Genomic DNA, 12,457 nt, shown 5'->3' with positions numbered 1-12,457 from the left:
AACGTGGGGGTATCATACGTCTCTTTGCTACAGAGACCCTACTCACTCTGGGTAAACCCTCGCTGTTACCAACCCTGAGAGAGGTAGTGGTGGAACCAACCTTTAACAGATGATTCTCCATGTCAATATGAGCTCCTTGACGAATAAGAAAGTCAAACCCTAGGAGCATATCATCCTCAATAGGAGCAACGTGAATGACCTCATTATACACAGAAGCCCCAATCTGGAGTTTTACCGGTCCTATCTTAAGTCCTGTCATAGACATATCCCGCGCTGCCGTGAGGAATTTCATTTTGCACAGTGTTGGAGGCTTGGGATCCATCATTTGATAAATCCTGTCTGAAAGGATGGTTGACTCTGCTGCTGTATCAACAATAGCATCCACCGTCACATTTCCTACCCGCACTGTGGTATGGTACAGGGAATTGGACTTAACCTTGTTTATTCTCATGACATCCAAATCTTCATCTCTGCCGTTGTCCTCTTTATCCGATGAGACAGCTGACTCCATGGACTGCACCCCTTGTATGGGTAGATTCTCCTGAGCCCAAGAGACTGTTGTATCTGGCTGTTGAGTTGGGACAGTGCTGGAAGGACTTTGGTGCTTTATTGGGTTGAGGAATCGTCCTTCTTCTCCAACCCCACAATGTTTAAAGATCCCTCCTCTTTAAAGGTAACCTCCTTCTTAGCCTCTGGACAGTCTCGCATATAATGCCCAGGTTGATTGCACTTGAAGCAATTGCTATGCTTAGGTGATGAGCTACGACTCCGTCCCCGGGATTTGAATTCCGTGAGAAGCATATCAAACTTGCTTCCAATGTCCTTGTTTTGTGCATCCATCCTGAGGGTGAGCTGGGATAGTTGAGACTGCAAGGATGAAACACCTCCCTCCAAAGAAGCTACCCTCTGCTCCAGCGTAGGAGAATTGCTTGATTTCTTCAAGATGGAAGAGATCGGAGGCGTTTTTGTCTGTGAGGGAGTCCTCTTTTCCTTACGTGGTGCACCCGCAAACCGGCGCACCTCCCGTACATCTATTTCCTCATCCGATGACGCTGACGAGTCTTCATAATGCTGCGTCCTATATATTGGTTGTGCTTCCGAGCGGGACTTCTTTTTAGAATCTTGTGGATGATGGATACACCTATACCACTCGATCTCTTCAATAGCATCTTCAAGGGTTTTGTGTTTTTGCATGCAGGCATGCTTTCCGGCTTCCCTCTCCTTACAGCCCAGACAAAACCGCATTATGGCATGCTTCCTAATCCAGGATTCTGGTAAGTCCTTGTAAGCCTTGACAGCTAGACCGAGTACCCGGTCTGCCCAATCGTGCAGTGTCTCATCCAGGTCCTGGTTAGCCATTTGAAACTTGGCTTGCAAAGTTTCCTGAAGCTCTGAGGCCTGGAAGCGCTTGTCGAACTCAGCAATCAGTTTCCGATAGGACATTGAGGAATTCATCTCCGTCAACAGGTGGTAGAAATCACCAGCCTTCCCTGTCAACCCCCAGCATAAGGCATCTCTCCGTTCCTCAATCGTCCAGCCCGCCGCATCAGCATACCGTGTAAATTTTTGCTTAAAAAGGGACCAGTTTGACCGACCATCAAACTCCAGATGTTTGGGCAGGATGGGTGGTCTCCCCTTGCTGCTTCGTAATGGGGCAGTAAATGACAAATCGTCGTCACTTTCCTCATCGCGAAAGTATTTACGGTGTTTACTTGGGGGTCGGGATTGCCTGCCACGTCTTCGCCGGGTGTGGGCATAGTCCTCATCTGAATTCTCACTAAGGCGACCTCGGGACCGTGTACCGTACCTATGTTTGGGCTCAGTTTTCCTCATTGACCGGCGTGGAGTAACACATTCCTCCTCTGACTCCCTGTAATCCGGTTGAGCACTAGCTCCCTGCGCTCGGAATGACTCAGGTAAGAGGGCACCTTGTCGTTCCTCTATCAGCCGAAGCACTTCCTTAATAGCTTCCTGAGTACATGCCGCTTGGTCTGCAGGCTGCTGCTCAACAGTCTTGCACGGATCCCTCCCTACATTACTTGATGGTTGACCTGAATCCTGGTCATTGGACAAATGTGGATTGGGGCAAAATCAATCGCTTCCATTAACCTGTCCGTGAGACGGATTCTAGGTATATCCCCAATATTATGGCTGGTAATATTACCGTATGTATACCGGTAGTCCATGATATTGGCAGCTACTTTCTTTCCAACATCCGGCAATGCAAGTAATTCACGTTCCTTACACCAATTGATCTTAAGAGCCATATTTGCTGTACCAGGGCAAATAAGGTTAGGTACTGAAGGAAACGTAAATGCAGCTGGGAATCTTAATATTATTGGAGATGCAGACGTGAGGCAAGTAGAAATGAATTAAATCCCCAAATAATTATAACAGCATCAACATAACACATATCCAAGAACCTGGACATGTAATTGGGTCAACATTAAATATCTCAGAAAACCGGAAAACAATATTAAATCTTGGTAAGATATTATCTTGGTACATAAATTGTAAACCGAGACCGGTCAACAATGTAACACACAGTTGACACCTGTGTATTAAAATAATGTATCAAAATTCTAGCCAGTAACCGGCTACAAAATTAATAAATGAACACACAAACAATGTAACACACAGTGTCTTTCGATGAGAGCTGCTCACAAAATCAGGTTGATATATTAAACCAACAAATCAAACCTAAGTATCAATTTAGAAACACGTGGGGATGTTTGTTTACATATCTGCCGAAAAACCGGAAGACAATGCTGCAGGGGATATGACGTCACATACGTGGCGCACGCAGCTACCCCTAAAAAAAAATATTGACAAAGTTCGCTGAAGAAACAAACAAAAAATAGTGATAGGGTTATAAAAACTATCCCCAAAGTTCTTAAAAGATATACAAATCCAATACTAAAATCACAACAATTAAACCTAGCGTATGACAGGGTTTCTAATCCTGCACGCCTGCTGACAGAACTTCCGAGATGGAGAGTGGCCCCGTCAGTCGAGTTTTACCTCGTCGCCATTGAAGTGTCAACGCGTGGTTCACGAGGACAGCTTACCGTTTACCTTGTTACAGGTGGTCAGTTCCCTACTTCCTATACCGGGGTTAACCGTGGGTAGGGGGCCGGGTTCTAGCGACGTATGCACCGTTTTACCGGGATGTCTTGCTAGATAAGCTTTTCTGTTTACGAATTTACCTCGTGGTGTAGATTGCGTTGTCTAATTTCTAGTCTCTTCTTTCTAAGTGCGCACGTGAGCCGCTCGCGCACGCTGACCCGTGTCACCGGCGCGCTTGAGTCCGTTTTCACTACAATATTGAGCTGGAAGTTGGTGTGGATGGTGTTAAGGAATTAGAAGGGAAGCCTTTTTTTAACTTCTTCTCAAATCCTACCAATGGGATTCAGCTCTAACATTCCTAAAATGATCCCAAGATGGTCCTGATCAAGTGTTATTATTCTGGTCGGTCCTATAAAAATATAAATCCAATATTGCCGCCATCTTGAAAAAACATCTGCTAATTAATACTTTACAAAAACAAAAAAAATCTAAATATCTCTAGCTAAAGGTGAAAATTAACGAATACTGACGATTCCAGAGATTTTAACTAGTGATATACATTTATTTGTTTAGAGAATGGATATTTGGACGGATAACCGTCGTACAAATAGTGTTATTCTGAATTGTGTCAATGATGAGTTACGTGCATAGTACTCTAGTATAGATAAGGATGAAGTACGAGGCCTTCTGGAAGATAACTACAGCTGTACCCGGAATCCTCACGACTGTACATTGAAACTGAAGGGAGATATCACGCATTCAGTCTTTGACACCTATTTTTTTTAGGTCTAGCTGATTTCTGGTATTTCACGCGTCCGACAAAATTAGATAATTTGATATGTAGCATAATCAATAAAATCAATAAAGACCTGTTGTCCAAAAGGACAAAGAAACACTCCTGGTTGCGATAAATAGGTCACATTTGATATAGTTTAACAATATCTTTATTCAATATTCAAGTATACATACATTTTTAATAATTTGGGATCGGAAACAAGCTTAATATATTAATTCCGTTGGTATTTGATGTATCGATGTCCTGATAATGGAGTAAATCACACGGACTAAGAGCTACATACTCTATAATTTAAACCCGGTAGTAATTTGCGTCACGCCGGCTGGTTTTAGGTTTCCTGCCTTTGTCATATATATATATATATAAAAGATCATATTATATATCGTCATCAATAATTTGTTGACGATCCAATCAGATGTAACAGGTATAACAGTATTTCTATTGTTTCAGATTAGCGGCGAAAAAATTCCGAATATTAATGGATGTGTGGCTCGACTACAGAATAATTACGAATATACGATTAAAAAAAATGTTCAGGTTGTGACAACGACGACAAGGATTTTCAGGTGACAGCAGCGACGACGACGATGACGATGATGATGATGATGATGATTCAATTCAAGTTTAATATGCATGCCTTACATAGGTATACATTGATACAATACATACGTATCACTTACGGTCAAGCATATTTAGACAACGACGACGACGACGACGATGACGACGATGTCAACAATGTCGGTTCATTTAACGCGCTGACATATATATCCGGGTCATTATCATATCTAGGCATAATCGTCAGGTCAAAATGTCTTTGAGCTTTGGTCGTCTCTCACTGATCAGCGATAATATGCTTAGTTAATACCTCTCTTAGCCTCGGGCTAATAGTTCCAATAATAACATTCCTGCGTCACATTCCCTGGTGTGGTTGAATTGTATCAAATTCATCTCGTGGTTTTAATATTTAAAACTAATCGAGTCATATGATGACGACGGCGGCAACGACGATGATAATGATAGTAGTGGAGACGCCATCTTGGATTTGTTATTTCTGCAATAGTATTATTGTGTTATGTACAGTGTATACTGCGTAGATTCCGTATTACAACATGCAACAATTTCGGAACAAAATAAATTGAGTAGAAATGTTGTATCTCGTACGCAGATTGTCTGCCAGTTCCAATAGTTCTGTGTTATCAACGGTATAGATGCCGACATCATGCTTCGCAAATGTAGCTAAAACGATCCATTTCAATCGATGGCGAGAGAGGCCAACCATAAAGCTATCTTTTGTGATAAATTGATAATGTTCTTATATACATGTATATAGTAAATGTGTGGTGATAATGTGTGCATTTTAATATCTTAGTCTCTACTATACAATTCGTTGTGGCTTTGTTACCGTTGTACCAATTCATTTGTATTGCCTGTAGGTATTGCTTGTACTCCTTGAATAAAAAAACATTATATCAGTATACGTTATAGAAGTTCTGAATACCTCCTGTATATGCATATCAAATGTTTCTGTGTTGTTCTTTCCTGAAATGTGAAAATTATGACATTAGTTAACGAACAAAGCAATTAATTGGTCAGGATGTCTATATGCAATTATGCCTGATAAGTTATTTGGTTTAGGTGCAACCAAAGGTGCAGGGCAATTGACTATAACATACCTGGACACATTTCTAACGATTCGCTGAGGATAGATTATAAAAATTTGGAACAATTCTTAGGGAGAAAAAAATTAGCGATCCCAACAAGATAAAAAATAACTATTTCTCACGATTCCTACTTGGTAGAAAATCACGATTTCTAACTAATCTTACGGGGAAAATAACAAGTTGATGCTACTGTCAAAGAAATATCTAAAAAACCGAAAGTCACAAAAAATAAAATACTCATAAGATCTATAAAACGAAACCGAACTACGGATATCTACACCTACATGATAGAAAGTCAGGAATCTGTAATGATTCCTATAGGATATGAAATCACGATTTCTTACGACTCTCTTGCTCGATGGAAAATAGTGATTTCTAGCTATTCCTACATGATAGAAATTAACAATCGATAACGATTCTTACAGCAGGGAAAATAAGGATTTCGTTCCAACTATTGAAGAATAGAAAAGCAAGATTTCCAAGGATTCCTACTTAAAGGCAAATAATAATTTCTAAAGATTCCTAGCTATTCGTATGATGGAAAATTTACGATTTCTAACGAATCCTTTGATGTTGACTAATGACTACCGATAGTATTGTTTTCACTGGTGTCAACAGTGAATTATGGTATATTATATATGCATGGATTATATACCGTCAGACCGGAACACCAACGACGGATAGATAAGGAAGAGGGAAGAGGCATTCCGGGAGGTTTTACCGTGAATCCTGACAACCTAACATTCATCATTCACACCTACAATGTATTTTGTAAATCCAGTGTATTTTGGAAATAAAACTTATGATTTATGGTATTTTACGCGTCTAACAAAATTGAAATAATTTGAGAAGTAATCAATCAAACGAATAAAAAAAACGATAGTAATACGATGTTCTTCGAAAGGACAAAGAAACACTCCTATTTGTTGTAAAAAGTCACGTTTGATTTATCAATATCCTATGATGAGATACACTACGCGTCTACTATATATACCCGGTAATTTAAACCTGGTGGTAATTGACAGCATCTCCTGCTGTTCGGGGTTTTCTGCCTTTGTCATATATAACAGATCGTATCATATATCGCCATAAATAAATTGTTGACAATCCATTCAGATGTATCAACGTTTTACCTGTACATACGTTCTATTGTGACAAAGGGGTAATTGCGTACGGCACGGAGTAACATCTGGAAATAAATCCGATTGAAAGATTTTATTTGTTTGTTATTTTGCAATTGGTAATTTGAATAATTATTTACACACAACATCGGCCACTAGAAGTGTTATTTTCGCGTCGGAAAGACATTTCGCAGAAACTCGTGAATTTCCGTCGTCCTTAACATAGAATTAAGTATTTCAAATTGGCCGGCAGGTTGTATCGGCTACATAAATTGTCTAAATATTCCATTCAATTTACGTGGTTTCTGAAATGATAATCTATGCGACCGCATCTAAACCTCCCCTTTATGATAGCGATGTTTATGTGGCAGATAAGTTGTCTTATAGTGAGCCATACCCATGTCTCATTATTTTTATTGTTTTTTTTACTGTCGGTTCGGACAAGGGGCCGCGGTGGCCGAGTGGAAAGGGTGTCCCGACACTTTGTCACTAGCCCTCAACCTCTGTGCTGCGAGTTCGAAACCCAAGTGGGGCAGTTGCCAAGTACTGACCGTAGGCCGGTAGTTTTTCTCCGGGCTCCCCGGCTTTCCTCCACCTCCAAAACCTGGCACGTCCTTAAATGACCATGGCTGTTAATAGGACGTTAAACAAAACAAACAAAACAAACGGTTCGGACATGTATACCATGTCGCTGAAGCAGCACACCCCTTAGGGTCAGCTATTGTCCTGGAAGATGATTATTTATTGTATCCCTGTATAACTGATGATTTATTGTATCCCTGTATAACTGATGATTTATTGTATCCCTGTATAACTGATGATTTATTGTATCCCTGTATGACTGATTATTTATTGTATCCCTGTATCACTGATTATTTATTGTATCCCTGTATAACTGATTATTTATTGTATCCCTGTATAACTGAAGATTTATTGTATCCCTGTATAACTGATGATTTATTGTATCCCTGTATAACTGATGATTTATTGTATCCCTGTATAACTGATGATTTATTGTATCCCTGTATAACTGATGATTTATTGTATCCCTGTATAACTGATTATTTATTGTATCCCTGTATAACTGATTATTTATTGTATCCCTGTATAACTGATTATTTATTGTATCCCTGTATAACTGATTATTTATTGTATCCCTGTATAACTGATGATTTATTGTATCCCTGTATGACTGATTATTCATTGTATCCCTGTATAACTGATGATTTATTGTATCCCTGTATGACTGATTATTCATTGTATCCCTGTATAACTGATGATTTATTGTATCCCTGTATAACTGATTATTTATTGTATCCCTGTATAACTGATGATTTATTGTATCCCTGTATGACTGATGATTTATTGTGTCCCTGTATGACTGATGATTTATTGTATCCCTGTATAACTGATGATTTATTGTATCCCTGTATAACTGATGATTTATTGTATCCCTGTATAACTGATGATTTATTATATCCCTGTATAACTGATGATTTATTGTATCCCTGTATAACTGATGATTTATTGTATCCCTGTATAACTGATTATTTATTGTATCCCTGTATAACTGATGATTTATTGTATCCCTGTATAACTGATGATTTATTATATCCCTGTATAACTGATGATTTATTATATCCCTGTATAACTGATGATTTATTGTATCCCTGTAAAACTGATGATTTATTGTATCCCTGTATGACTGATGATTTATTGTATCCCTGTATAACTGATGATTTATTGTATCCCTGTATGACTGATTATTTATTGTATCCCTGTATAACTGATGATTTATTGTATCCCTGTATAACTGATGATTTATTGTATCCCTGTATAACTGATGATTTATTGTATCCCTGTATGACTGATGATTTATTGTATCCCTGTATGACTGATGATTTATTGTATCCCTGTATGACTGATTATTTATTGTATCCCTGTATAACTGATGATTTATTGTATCCCTGTATAACTGATTATTTATTGTATCCCTGTATAACTGATGATTTATTGTATCCCTGTATGACTGATGATTTATTGTATCCCTGTATGACTGATGATTTATTGTATCCCTGTATAACTGATGATTTATTATATCCCTGTATAACTGATGATTTATTGTATCCCTGTATAACTGATGATTTATTGTATCCCTGTATAACTGATTATTTATTGTATCCCTGTATAACTGATGATTTATTGTATCCCTGTATAACTGATGATTTATTATATCCCTGTATAACTGATGATTTATTATATCCCTGTATAACTGATGATTTATTGTATCCCTGTATAACTGATTATCTATTGTATCCCTGTATAACTGATGATTTATTGTATCCCTGTATGACTGATGATTTATTGTATCCCTGTATAACTGATGATTTATTGTATCCCTGTATAACTGATGATTTATTGTATCCCTGTATAACTGATGATTTATTGTATCCCTGTATGACTGATTATTTATTGTATCCCTGTATGACTGATTATTTATTGTATCCCTGTATGACTGATGATTTATTGTATCCCTGTATGACTGATTATTTATTGTATCCCTGTATAACTGATTATTTATTGTATCCCTGTATGACTGATTATTTATTGTATCCCTGTATAACTGATTATTTATTGTATCCCTGTATGATTGATGATTTATTGTATCCCTGTATGACTGATTATTTATTGTATCGCTGTATGACTGATTATTTATTGTATCCCTGTATAACTGACGATTTATTGTATCCCTGTATAACTGATGATTTATTGTATCCTGTATAACTGATTATTTATTGTATCCCTGTATAACTGATTATTTATTGTATCCCTGTATGACTGATGATTTATTGTATCCCTGTATAACTGATGATTTATTGTATCCCTGTATAACTGATGATTTATTGTATTCCTGTATAACTGACGATTTATTGTATCCCTGTATGACTGATGATTTATTGTATCCCTGTATAACTGATGATTTATTGTATCCCTGTATAACTGATTATTTATTGTATCCCTGTATAACTGATGCTTTATTGTATCCCTGTATAACTGATTATTTATTGTATCCCTGTATAACTGATGATTTATTGTATCCCTGTATGACTGATGATTTATTGTATCCCTGTATAACTGATTATTTATTGTATCCCTGTATAACTGATTATTTATTGTATCCCTGTATAACTGATGATTTATTGTATCCCTGTATGACTGATTATTTATTGTATCCCTGTATGACTGATTATTTATTGTATCGCTGTATGACTGATTATTTATTGTATCCCTGTATGACTGATTATTTATTGTATCCCTGTATGACTGATTATTTATTGTATCGCTGTATGACTGATTATTTATTGTATCCCTGTATAACTGACGATTTATTGTATCCCTGTATAACTGATGATTTATTGTATCCTGTATAACTGATTATTTATTGTATCCCTGTATAACTGATTATTTATTGTATCCCTGTATGACTGATGATTTATTGTATCCCTGTATAACTGATGATTTATTGTATCCCTGTATAACTGATGATTTATTGTATTCCTGTATAACTGATGATTTATTGTATCCCTGTATGACTGATGATTTATTGTATCCCTGTATAACTGATGATTTATTGTATCCCTGTATAACTGATGATTTATTGTATCCCTGTATAACTGATTATTTATTGTATCCCTGTATAACTGATGATTTATTGTATCCCTGTATAACTGATTATTTATTGTATCCCTGTATAACTGATGATTTATTGTATCCCTGTATAACTGATTATTTATTGTATCCCTGTATAACTGATTATTTATTGTATCCCTGTATAACTGATGATTTATTGTATCCCTGTATAACTGATTATTTATTGTATCCCTGTATAACTGATGATTTATTGTATCCCTGTATGACTGATGATTTATTGTATCCCTGTATAACTGATTATTTATTGTATCCCTGTATAACTGATGATTTATTGTATCCCTGTATAACTGATTATTTATTGTATCCCTGTATAACTGATGATTTATTGTATCCCTGTATAACTGATGATTTATTGTATCCCTGTATAACTGATTATTTATTGTATCCCTGTATAACTGATGATTTATTGTATCCCTGTATGACTGATGATTTATTGTATCCCTGTATGACTGATGATTTATTGTATCCCTGTATGACTGATTATTTATTGTATCCCTGTATAACTGATGATTTATTGTATCCCTGTATAACTGATGATTTATTGTATCCCTGTATAACTGATGATTTATTGTATCCTGTATGACTGATGATTTATTGTATCCCTGTATGACTGATTATTTATTGTATCCTGGATGATGATGATTTATTGTATCCCTGTATAACTGATTATTTATTGTATCCCTGTATAACTGATGATTTATTGTATCCCTGTATAACTGATGATTTATTGTATCCCTGTATGACTGATTATTTATTGTATCCCTGTATGACTGATGATTTATTGTATCCCTGTATAACTGATGATTTATTGTATCCCTGTATAACTGATGATTTATTGTATCCCTGTATAACTGATGATTTATTGTATCCTGTATGACTGATGATTTATTGTATCCCTGTATAACTGATGATTTATTGTATCCTGTATGACTGATGATTTATTGTATCCCTGTATGACTGATGATTTATTGTATCCCTGTATGACTGATTATTTATTGTATCCTGGATGATGATGATTTATTGTATCCCTGTATAACTGATTATTTATTGTATCCCTGTATAACTGATGATTTATTGTATCCCTGTATAACTGATGATTTATTGTATCCCTGTATAACTGATTTTGACAGGCGAAGACAATTCCTACAGCCTCCCAAGGATATCGTGCGAATGACCAATGTCCTGATTCACCTTGTTCAGCACAATGGTGAGATATGATTTAGAAATAACAATAAATGTCTGAACCACGAGCTTTTAAGGAATATGGTTGACTTTATCGATGTAGACCGCTACAGCTCCATGAAAGGCAATATCCTCTGTCAAACGAACAGGCCAACAGTGTTATTATGATAATTTATATAGACGATTTGACAGAACACATGAAGAACTACGCTACGCCTATTTGTAGATGATAGTATCATTCATCGAGATATTCCAAACACCAGCGGTATCTGAAAGCAATGAACTGACCACAATGCTGCAGCTGCCTAGGGTAGGGACTGGCTAATGTTGTTTCCCCCCAACCACTGATTAGTGCTCTGTCCTCCGGGTATCTGGTAAACATCAGTCAACCCCTCCATCAAAATAACAAACTTCATGTCCAAACACTACTAACAAGATATTTTGTAAAGTACCTTGCAGTAAAGATCCAACCTCAAATTGGACCACCACATTAACTCTATAACATCCAATGCAAATCAATCATTAAATTTTCTTCGCTTGAACACGAACGAAGATTTTCAGGACATGAAAACAACCTGCTTACAAAACCTTGGTACGTCCAAACTAGAGTGCAGTGCCTCAATTAGTGACACAACTCCTCTCAAATTACCAGATTGAACATATACTGGAACTAGCAGCCAGGTATGTATGTAATAACCACCACAACCATAGCTCTGTTACGGCCAGGATAAACTCAACTGGACACCTTTACACCTCCGTCCTCTCCGATCAAGACTTATTGTGTGTTACAAAATTGTCACATACTGATTACACTAGGAAATCTAACACCCTCGCACTCGTGCACAAGTCATCTCGATCCATATGCATTTAAACATCTCCAAACGTCTAGAGACCGCCACAAATACTTCTATCGAGAAAAT

Source organism: Pecten maximus, chromosome 17 (assembly GCF_902652985.1).
Source record: "Pecten maximus chromosome 17, xPecMax1.1, whole genome shotgun sequence".
Classification (NCBI taxonomy): domain Eukaryota; kingdom Metazoa; phylum Mollusca; class Bivalvia; order Pectinida; family Pectinidae; genus Pecten; species Pecten maximus.
This window is presented reverse-complemented; position numbering follows the sequence as displayed.